Source organism: Thalia democratica, chromosome 1 (assembly GCF_965202585.1).
Source record: "Thalia democratica chromosome 1, ktThaDemo2.hap1.1, whole genome shotgun sequence".
NCBI classification, from domain to species: Eukaryota; Metazoa; Chordata; class Thaliacea; order Salpida; family Salpidae; genus Thalia; species Thalia democratica.
Genome location: NC_139165.1, coordinates 44244265 through 44256352, shown reverse-complemented (window position 1 = coordinate 44256352; position 12088 = coordinate 44244265). Strand labels below are relative to the sequence as shown.

At 25.5% G+C, this 12088-nt stretch overlaps 1 long non-coding RNA gene across 1 annotated transcript; it reads left to right on the top strand.

Moving 5' to 3' along the window:
* Nucleotides 1-562: 562 nt before the first annotated feature.
* LOC145849149 (uncharacterized) lies at nucleotides 563-6225 on the top strand. The gene is made up of 3 exons (XR_014372326.1): nucleotides 563-644; nucleotides 3693-3762; nucleotides 6129-6225. It is a non-coding gene; the product is annotated as an uncharacterized LOC145849149 (long non-coding RNA).
* The last annotated feature ends 5863 nt before the right edge of the window (nucleotides 6226-12088 follow it).

The window sequence follows — 12088 nt, the reverse complement described above, 5'->3', positions numbered from 1 at the left end:
GGACCAGAACCAGATAGGGCATAGTTTTAAATTTAAGTTCCAGTAGTAACCAGATTTTAATCTTTTCAAACTAATAAATGTATAGTCAACTAGGGATATTGCAAGCTATGTCAGATCTAGCATTTTGATCAATTATGTCACTTATTTTAAGCTACCTAAAGCAAAGCTAGCAATAGGCTAAAAATGTTTTACATAATTATTGATTATAATTTAGTCTAATCAAAATTTAAACGTTTTGAAAAAATTTCTTCTTAGAAATTAGATAAATTTCTTTACTTTAATTTAATTTATCTTTAATAATTTTAAACTTCCTAACACTATTCTAACCAGTTTATAGGATGATTTTACTTGTTAATTTATTCTTGACAACAATGTTATTTAATTACAAAATATTTACAACATAATTTTAAAAGAATGATTGTAAAAGTGCTTTCAATAATGTCAAAAACTTGGGCACTTGGACAGGCACCTTTAATATAGCTTCTAGAAAGCATGAAATGCTTAACAATATGAGGGCAGGAGCACTGCAGATTTGTTGTGTTTGTTGATCAGATGTCGGCACCAGGGGTATCAGTATGAGTAACAATGCCTGTTCTGAGCAAGAGGTACATTCAATGACAAAAAACATCTAACATCAACCAAAGGTAAACAACTTTTGTTGATAATATTTTTCATGATGAATATTTATTGAGTATATTTAACTGTAAGGGTTGTCACATAATCAATACTCTCTGCATGACCTAGTCTAATTTAAGTAATAAACAATTAGGCTAATTTTAACTTTTTAGCATAATTCAGGCTTACATTATCATGTTTTCTAAACCTCAGGATAGGTTTTTTGACTTAAATTCTTATTTTTTTATGAAGTTCTTTGCTTTTTTTTCAAAGTTTTAGATATTTAAATTTTATTTACATACGTATTTATTAAGGGCATAGGGGGGGGGGGGTAAACACCCTTTTTTGGTTTTTGATCTTATTTTGATCTTATTTTGTATATTTTTTACTATGCTACAAGATGCTTTTTACAGATTTAAAAAATTCAAATTAATTTTTGAGATATAGCAGGTCAAAGTCGGAGGCAACAATAGGTTCCTTATGGGAGGCGCAAACTAAAACAGCAAATAACTAGAAATCACTAAAAATCTATCTCCTCCTACGTTTCTTGAGATAACTACCTCAAATTTTTAGGAAATGTTCCTTGATATATTTAGAAAATTCTGTCAGAACATATAATAAACTTCTTTTTTATATAAATTTTTTATATTTTTTAGAATTTTTATATAAAAAATAAACAAAAAAAAACAGTTTTTTCTCCTCCCCCTATGCCCTTAAGTTTTTGACTCATAATATTATTTTTCAGTTTTTTCATAAATTATTCCTGATATACTATAAATTCAGCTTTATATAACTCAAGCTTGCTTTTGGTCACTTAAGTTGGCTTAATTGCCTCAAAGAATAGCAACCCTGGAAAAACTGTGGAACAATTTTAAAACCAACTACTTTTTTTCATTACTCTGATGTAAAACTCAAGGTTGCCACACTTTCACAACACTCAGGATAACTCAATATATTTAAAAATTTTCAAAAATCTCACTATAACTCAATATTTTTTGAATTTGTTTTTTAAACTTAAGCTAACTCAGTATTGCTGATATTTAGTTTCAAAAAATTTGATTTCCAAAAACTAAAGTTTAGAAAAAAATCTTAAGGGCCACAACTCAAAAAATAATAAATGTTTGAAAAAATAATAAATGAGCATATAGCTTTAATTAAAGGCATAGGGGCGTCCAACATTTGTTTAAAACAATTAGCATAGGCTCTTTTATGAAATCTTTAAATATAAACTCTAATTCATTTTTTTATATAGTATAATATTTATTACTTTTTTTAGATATAGACGTTTTTCTAAAATATGTTCAATACAAATGTATGGACTGCTATTTTTTATTGTCAATGGTTTTAAAAGTATGCAATTACACGTAAAAATTATTATTTTCTTCCCTTTTGAGCTAGAATTTTCAAATTTTTAGAAAACATCCCTTTTAAAGTTTAAAAGACTTAGAATGTTAGGTTTTGAAGAATAAAAAATAATTTTAGATTAAAAAAATTAGTGAATATATTCAATTTTCTAAATAGAAGTCTTGCATTCAATCAATTTAAATATTAGTTTAGGCCTTTGTGTGAAAATTTAAAGAATTGTATATACAAAATTAAGGATAAGATAAGATAGATTTTAATTAACACTGTAATGATTTCTTTCAGTAATAAGGGCATAGGGGGTCCAACATTTTTTTTTACTAAAAATAACATCGGATCTCATATGAAAGCTTAAAGTACAAACTACAAGCCAGTTTTTATAGAATTAAGAAATATAATTTAATTTTTGAGGTATTGTAACTTTGATAAAAAGTTTCCGATACAAACGTATAGACCGCAAGTTTTTTGAGGTCAATTTTCACAGAAATTTAAAAAATCACTAAAAACCTATCTTCTCCTTCCTTTTTTTGAGATAGAGACCTTAAATTTTCAGGAAACGTTCCTTTTATAGTTTAAAAGACTTAGAGTGTTGGAATTTTAAAAATATTAAAAAAGAAAAAATTCAGATAAAAAAAACAAAAAAATAGGTGGTTTTTTTTTATAAAAACTTTAATTTTCAGTATTAAAAAAATTCCTGCATTCAATCTTTTTAAAATTTAATAATACACTTTCAGTGAAAATTTGAAGAAGATTGCTTAAAAAATGAAAAAGGAGATAAATTTTTAGTGAAATGATCTTTTTTTTGCGTTTTTAGTTTGCGCCTTCCATTAGGAACATATTGAGGTCACCGACTTTGACTGCTCATAGCTCAAAAAATACTTTGAATTTTTTCAAGCGGTTAAAAATGTCTAATAGCTCAGATAAAACTCAATAAAATAAGGTCAATTTGTAAAAATCAAGGTGGACCCCCCTATGCCCTTAAAATGCAAAAAATAACAAAAACGATTTGTTTTGATTAGCTTTCTTGTTTTTTATATTAAAGTGTTAAGACTTTTTCAAACAACATTACAATTTTTTCACTGATTTAATACAGTTTTAATAAGTAACATACTTTCAATACTAATACAATAAAATAAAATAAATACTTAATTAATTTTAGTATACATTTGAAAAACAAAATTTTGTGTGTTAAAAGGTTTGTATAATTTAAAATTGATTTTAAGTTTGTAATCTTTTATTAGTATATGTATTATTATTGTTTTTTCTAATATTCTAAATAATTTGTAAATTTCTTATGTACTAGGCGTTTATTCGAAGATTTATACTTTCAAATAAACTTTTGTTATTGTTATAAGTAAACTTAGTTATTTTTTTCAGTTAACCTAGTGATGATATAACAACTTAAACAAATATTTTTCTTTTAAGTAATTTTTGTTTGTACTACTAATTATTTACTAACAAAAAAAAAAACTTTAAAAACGTTTTTATTTTAATTTACTTTTTGTGGCATTTCTTAAAACCAATTGAAAAAGTTCAAAATATAAATTTTACACTAATTGTTTGCATTTTCGGTCATAAACTTGTCTTCAAAAATTTGTATTGTTTATATTCTTGCTTAATTATTCTTGTTAACTTAAAAAGAAACTGTTAAAATTAGTTTTTCATTTGGTCATTTTTGTTCTGAAATTTTGACTATAGAACAATTTATAAAACAGGTTGGCCACAAAACCTGGAATCATGGAAAAACCTGGAATTTTGAACAAAAATCACTGAAGATAAAAAAAAGTTTGTCATAGTCTTTATTATATATTTAAAAAAACACATTTTAAGTAGCTTAACAGTAGTTTTTAAATGTTGTTTTACTATTTAACACAGTTTTTTAGATTAAACTTAGTTTTAATAAACTAAAATCAGACCCAAAAAAGTACTTTAAAAAATTTGGAAGAAATTTCTCAAAAACATTTGACCACCCTGGTAATAGTCAAAATGTATTGTTTAATTAATTCAAATCTGTCAAAAACCACCTTTTTAACTTAAGCAGGGTTGCCACTCGGTCAGGAAAATTCAGGAAATCAGGAAAAGTCAGGAAAAATTAAAAAAAATTACAAAAGTCAGGAAAAGTCAGGAAAAAATGGGGGATTTTGAAAAAAAGTCAGGAAAAGTCAGGAAATTTGATAAAATTTAAAAAAGAAAGTCAGATTTTGTCAGTTTAAATTTACAAAATTCCTTGTTTTCCAAAGCCTTCAAATGGTAAAAATTAATTAAAAGACCTTTCAAGTCAGAAAAAAATTCCAAAATTTTCCTAGAAATTTACAAAAATATTTAATTTTATTTCCAATGCCTTCATCTGGTATAAATTAGAAAAATATCATTTATAAAACTGCAATAATTTTCTATTAACATATTAAACAAGTACCCTACTTGAACAAGCAGATTTTGTAAGATTTGTAGTATTGATGGTCTTTAGCAAGGACACTTCCATAGTAAAACTGTGTTTATACACAAAAGTTTATCTAGCATAATTTTAGAATCAAATTGTTTTTTGTTTAAGTAAATAATTGAGTTCTTTATAACTAAGCAGTTAGTTTAGTATTTTATGTAACAAGTTAAGGCCATAGGGGGGGGGGGTCCACTTTGTTTTTTACAACTTGATCTTATTTTGTAGAATTTAATCTGAGCTATCAGACACTTTTAATCGCTTAAAAAAACTCAAAGTAACTTTTGAGATATAAGCAATCAAAGAAAGGGCGTTCAATAGGTTCCTTATGGAAGGCAAAAACTAAAAATGTGAAAAAAAACTAATTCACTAAAAATCTATCTCCTCCTTCATTTTTTGAGTAATCTTTCTCAAATTTTTACAGAATGTGTATCATTAAACTTTAAAGAGATCTATTGTAGGATTTTTTTTAATTTTGAGTAAAAAAAAATTATTGTCAAAAAACTACTCTTTTTTTTAGTTTTTTGTGGATAAAATTTTTATTTTTCAAAATTTCAAAAATTCCAACATTCAGATTCTTCAAAATATTAAAAGGAACAATTCCTGAAAATTTGAAGTCTCTAGGTCAAAAAATGAAGGAGGAGATAGATTTTTAGTGAGTTTTAAAATTTCCGAGAAAATTGACCCCGAAAAATTTGCGGTCCATACTTTTGTATCGGAAACTTTTTACAAAAAATAAAATATCTCAAAAGTTAAATGATATTTTCAAATTCTATAAAAACAGGCTTGTAGTTTGTATTTAAAGCTTTCATATAAAAGCCAAAGTTATTTTTTGTAAAAAAAAAAGTCGGACCCCCCCCCTATGACCTTAATGTGTATACTTTACATCTTTATATTTTTGAAAACTATATAGATGACAAAGTTCCTTATATGTCATTAGTTTATCTAGATACATTCATGCTAGTAAATGCTAAAATTTTGTGTCTTTTTTCAGACAAGCTGTGTTTTTAAGGTAATAATACAAGTATTTTGCTGATAGAGCTGTTTATTACAAACATCAATCATACACAGATGGTTTAAGTGATGTACTGGAAGTTTGATGATAGAATTCAGCAAAAAACTGTTGTTTTTAACCTGTATTAAAATTAGATTGAAAGCTTTATATAGTTTCAAGTGTTAGATTATGTATTTTAGATTAAGTTTAATTTAAGAGTTTGATATAGAAAAGTCAGGAAAATTTTGGTAAAAAGTCAGGAAATTTTTCTTAGCTTGATGAGTGGCAACCATGCTTAAGATTAGTTTACTGCTAAAAGTGGTCAAAAAAGATGTACTTTCAAAAACCTGAAAGAAAAATTTAAAACTTGGAGAAAATTTGCCAAAAACCAATGGCCACTCTAATTTAAAAAAAATCATAAACATAAATATAAGTAAAAATATTAAATAACAAATTGATTTAAAATAACTTAAGCAATACTTTTAATAAAATACATAAATCTTTAGCTACTAAAGCTACAGCAATTTCTATGTACGTTGTACAATATCTTTCATCTTTATATGAGGACAGTAGTCTATAATAGTATAAGTACTAATTATAAATAATATAGTAATAGTCATCTATACTGGCTTAAGTATTTATAAAACTGTTTTAATTTTTTTTTAAATTAAGCCAACTTAAATACTTAATAAATTATTTTAACAATAATTTTTCAAACAGGTGCCAAGGTGTCTAACACGAACAATAGTAGTACATAAGATAATAAAAATGTAATGAATCAAGACTTCTTTAGCGAAAAATTTCAAGGTCTTTTTATCAATTGGTACAAGTTTAAAACAAGATTTATAATTTTACGATTTTATTGATGCTGTTCTTAATCTTATTAATTTATTTTTTTTAGCAGAAAATAAGCAGAAAGTGGTTTTATAATATCTTTGTACTGTTTTGCTTAAATAGTTACATTTTCCTTGTCCTAAAACTTTATATAAGACCGAACCTTTAAAAAAATAGTCAGTTCGAGGTTTTATAAACTCCCAGCAAAGCTCCTTATAAATTTTATATTAAGGCCATAGGGGGAGGTAGAAGCCATTTTTTGACCAAAAATAACATATAGACTTATATTATAGTAAATTTCATAATCTTTCAAATGCTTTTTTTAGATTTTAAAAATATTAAGTAATTTTTTTTTTTATGACCGGTTATATAAAGGGTTGTCTTTATAAAGGGTATATAAAGGGTAACTTTAAAGTCGTTTTTCTCGAGTTTTTAAAAACGGGCTTTAAAATCTATCTTCTCCTTCATTTTTCAAGCAATCTTCTTCAAATTTTCAGGAAATGTTTCTTACATTATGAGAAAAAAACGTTATTTGTGAATTTTAATAATTTAAAGAAAAAAAAAATTTATGACAACAAAAAAAAAAAAAAGTTATTTTTTATCAAAAAAAATTTTTTTTTTCAAAAAAAATGTATTTTTACTTGAAATTTTTTAAAGTCACAAATAACGTTTTTTTGTTATTGTATAAAGAATAGACTGTGAAAGTTTGAAGAAGATTGCTTAAAAAATGAAGGAGGAGATAGATTTTGAATGCATTAGTCTTTTTTTGCCGTTTTAGTTTTTCCTTCCCCATAAGGAACCTGTTATGCGGCCCGACTTTGGCCGGTCATATCTCAAAAAATAAATCGAATTTTTAAAAACGGTAAAAAGCAACTTGAAGCTTAGTAAAAACTCTATATAATAAGATCAACTTGTAAAAAACATGGCCTACCCCCCCCCCTATGGCCTTAAAGCTTTGTTTAAATTATAAAGTACATGAAATGTTAATATTTCTTATGATTATGCATACTTTTTATCTAGTGTTGACTAGATGAAATAATTTTAACTGCATAGTCTCTAAATTTGTTATAGAAAATTTGTTTTCTATGCTCGATTAGTTGATATTAGAAGTTTTACTTTTTATTTCAGACTTTGTTAAATTTTAATGCTTATTTGATATGTTTTTAAATATTATAACAATACTCTTAATTCTGTGTAATCTTAATTCAAAGTTTTAATTTGCTTTAACTAATTTAACTTAGTTTCACATATGTATTCAATTTTCGGTAATTTTGAAATATACGATACTGACCAATATGGGTTTAAGTTTTTCTTAAATATTAACAAAACATTTTTTACTTAACACTTTCGTTTTAATCCCTTACTTTTTGCTTTCAAGTTTTCTGTCTCTTCAGCTAGATTTTGAGTTAAACTTTCATCTGTTTTGTTATGAATACAATTTTATACGATTACTTATTTGAAAATCAATACGGTTATTTTTGTAATACTAATAGTGTTAAAAATAAACCTTTAAATCTAGTAAGAGTTGACATAATTCTCCGTCACTTTTGTTTAGAGAAACTGCCCACAAACTTTCAATTGTTCGTCAGTTTCTAGTTTGCATTGCTCTATTTACTTGCAACTTCATAATGAAATTGGTACTTGTGTTGTCAATTTTTTGATGTTTTGGTTGTATGTTGGAATCAGCAAAAATAAAAATTTGGTTTTCTCATGGTTCACCCCGTGACGTCTATCGTGTAGCATGATGGTTGTTTACTGGTAGCTTTTTCTTTAACATTTTCTTCTGTATTGCTTCTGCTTTTAAGCATAATAAAAAATCTTTTGTTTTAACTTTTTCACAATTTTCAATATTTTCAAAGATGATGATATCTATTTGTAATTGTCAATTACATTTACAACAGACAATTTTAATAAAACTTTTAACTATGATTATTTTTGACGTTACGTTTTTCTATTTATTTTACAAATAGTTTTATTATTACGTTATTTTTTTATCTTCAGTCTTTGTACTTGAAAAGCTTTTAAAAGTTTCTTCAATACATTTTTTAGTACTTTAAGTATTATAAGTCACATGAATCTAAACCTTTTTATCGACATAATTCATCAAACTATTTAGTATGTAACCAATACAAGTTACTTTTTTTGAATTAGCTTGGCATATACAATTTTTATTTCTATCTGATTTTGACTTGTATTAAACTATAATAATGTGTTTTTAACGGGTGTTACATCAAAAAGAAAAACTATTACATACCGTTTAAATCCTCATCTACAAGAGTTTCACGAACGTATTGATAGTTTTGTGAAGTTTCTGTTTTAGCTTATTGATTTTGAAATATTTTGTTATTGTTATCAAAAGTGCTGCTTAAACAAACTTTTTTTTTTTGATTTTTTGCAACAAACATTGATTTTTTTTTAAATCTAGTTTTGTTTTGATATTTTAGTTTTAACTTCAGAGTTTCCAAACTTTCTGAAAACTTTATTTACTATGCCTGGTACTAGACATCTTAGTACTAATGTCAGAATATTTTAACTATTTCCACTTTTTCTATAAGTTTTGAATATAAAGCAATACTCTCAACTTCGTTTAGTTTTATTTTAGAGTCTTGATTTGCTTTAACTTCTTTAACTTTGTTTTGCGTTTGTATGCTGATCTCCATTTAATAGAAGAGCCAACTATTTGGCTTAGCTTTGGACCTTTGTATGAAAGCAAGTTATTTGCTCTTTCTAGACTCAACTCCAACTGGCAGTTCTTTATTTGTAGCTTCTTCAATAGTCTTTACAAATGCAATAATTCTGCTTGAAATTAAACTTCCAAATTTTTGTATTTTACCTTTTCTTCAATTTTGAAAAATATTATAAAGATATGATAATTTATCTCTGAATTTTCATTTACAACAATGTCTGTTTTTTTTTTGAAATATGTTTATATGATTATTTTTTCGCAGCAGTCTTTTTTTATTCTTCTTTTACTAATGCTATAGAAAAATATATTTTTTAATGTTCAGTATTAGTAATTGATTCTGATGAACACCAAGTGTTTTCTAAAAAAAAAACATGATCCGATTTTAGTTGAAATGTCTGAATTTACTAATGTTTTTTTTTTATTTAGACTTACATTTAACTACAATGGTGTGTATACATATTTAATTTGAAAAGCCAAAACTTGTTTATTATTATTTACCAGTGGTTATTACAGCCATCATCAACAGAGTTGAAATGTTTTGCGCCATCAATAATAATTAATTCTTATTAAAAAAAGAATCACGGGCGTCAAGTTGTTACTTAACAATTTGTCAATTGTTAGGTGTCCATTTTAGCTTTTTGATTTTTAAATGATTTGATGTTGTTATCAAAAGTGCTACTTACGTTACCTTGTATTTTCCACTTTTAATTTGAATTATTGCTCAGTATTTTATGCTTACCTAAAAATTTTTGAGGTGGCCCATCAATAAAATTTTCAATTTATATAGTAACTTTTGATTTAGTATGAAGGAAACTCTGTACATTTTTATTAGATTGTTATCTTGCTCATTTATTTTTCTTTGTTATTAAAAAAATTGCCGTTAGTTGTGTAGATTCTGAAGCAGTTTTTTGGAATCTTTTGTGAACTTTTCTAATTAACTTTCTTAAAACTTTTAAATTTTTTAAGCCTAATTCTTTCTCCTTTTAAGATAACGTTATCAATATTTACTTTACAGAAGTTTTCTTATCGATTAAACGCTTTCTAAAAATTTTAAGCAACTATTTTTTACGAAATTATCTAAATCAGTGTTTTTGATTGTACACAGAAAATTAAATATAGTTTCTAAATTAAAGTAATAAACAATTTATTAGATCATCTTATTATTTAAACATATTGATGATACTAAATAAACACTGTAAAAAGCTTAGCAAAAGAAACATTTAAGTCATAAAAAAGTAGTTTTTGACAACTAAAATGTATGTACCTAATAACTTAGTGGGATTTTTTTCACTGATCTATAATATACACAGTAATAAAAGATATTGATACCCACCAAAATAAACTATATTTAGCTCTACTTTAAATTATTAAACTTGTTTAGTTTCAAATATTTTACTATTAATATGATTCTCTTTCATTGTGATGATTTCTTTTATATTTTTCTTTAGATTTTTAAAAATTGTAGTAGATTTACTTATAAGCTTTTGTTAAAGCATTTGAAAACGTTTTTTGAATTTTTTTTCTATAAAAATAATTCAAAAAAAATAGTACTTTTGGATTCTTTTGAAGTGTGTTAACTCTTTTCGCACACAAAAACAAATGTTATTTCAATAAAAATGAGTACTGTGAAAATTTGTTTTTACTATGTCTTATTTATGTTCAGCGTTAAAAAGTTAATTAGTTCCGAAGATGGTTTTTATTCTTCACTTGGTTTTGTTCATTTACGCGAATTTTTATAAGCAATTAATTTAGATTGTTTCTAAAAAGTAAAATATTCTAAACTAAGTTATAAAGTGATATATTTTTAATGATTCAATAAAGTGCTCAATTTTTTTTATTATCATAAAATATATTTAAGCAAATACTATTTTGCTACTTAACTTTGAAAAATAAAATATTGTTTTTGTTGAATTAATCTTTATAATAATCGCAGTCTCAGAAGTAGGCTTAATAAAGTTTATAAAACCAGGTTATTTTATTTAGTTTTAATCTAATACGCTTTTAGTAATTAAATGTTTTTATTATACACCTTTTTAAGCAACCTGAATGATCTAAAGCAGTGGTCTTCAAGCTAATCAAAATCTGTGCACCCTAAATTGAAGAATTAAAGCTCTGTGTACCCCAATGTGCGAGTATATAGTATAAGTTCCAAATTTCCCTTAATATCTAGTGAAGTGTTTCCCAAATACTTTTTCGAAAAGCCCCCCCATAAATAAATTAAACAAGCTATGGCCCCCTCCAACAATATTTCTCAAAAAACTACTACTAAAAACGCACAAGACCTTTTTTTAACTTTTCGTCATCAACTCAAGAAAATCCAGTGTGAGATTCCAAACTTAAGATAATTTTTCAAGTTACGATTCATGCACCCAAAACGTTTCGTGCACCCAAAATAAATTTCGTGTTTTAATTTCTTGAAGACTAGGCAAGCTCAAAAAGTGTTTATAACAAGTTTTGATCATTTAACTCTGATCACCAGATTACAAGTTCTCGGTAGACTGGGACCTAGATATTGAGATTATCCAAGAAGTATGTTCAAAGTTTTTTATAAAAATGCTTCGGGATGTATTTAGCCTTAGGGAGTTGGCCACAAATGCACGAAGCGTCACTTGTTCACGGGCTTTAAATGTTCTAATTAGGAAATTTTATAATTTTTAACTGTTTAATTGAAACAATGTTTTCCAATAAATAGAATAGTAGTTTGGAAATTCTTTTTTAAACTGGTGTTTTTTATTGTAAAGTGTCTGTTTGTACAAAAGTGACGTTCCGTGCATTTCTGACACCTACACCTAGTTTTGAATTTATTTAACTCACATAAAAACTTTAATTTTGTATATGACGTAAGACTGGCTCAGTTTTTACTATTTAAGAAACATTTTAGAAATTCATTTCGACGATTTTACATCAATGTTTTAATTAAAAAAGAACAAGCAAATTTTCAAACTAAGCTTTCACTAGTTTCTCATTAATAGCCTTATTTTACCTACAAAAGCTAAAGTTTTTTAAGTAACATGCCGTGCTTTGAATACTGTTTGCCTAAATCAGATTTTGTATGTGTTCTAGAAGGTTTAGTTTTCAATATTCTATAAAAAAGTATTAAACAATACTATTCCTTTTTTTTTATTAAGTTATACTCTACCTGAAATAAAAGCTTTAAAAA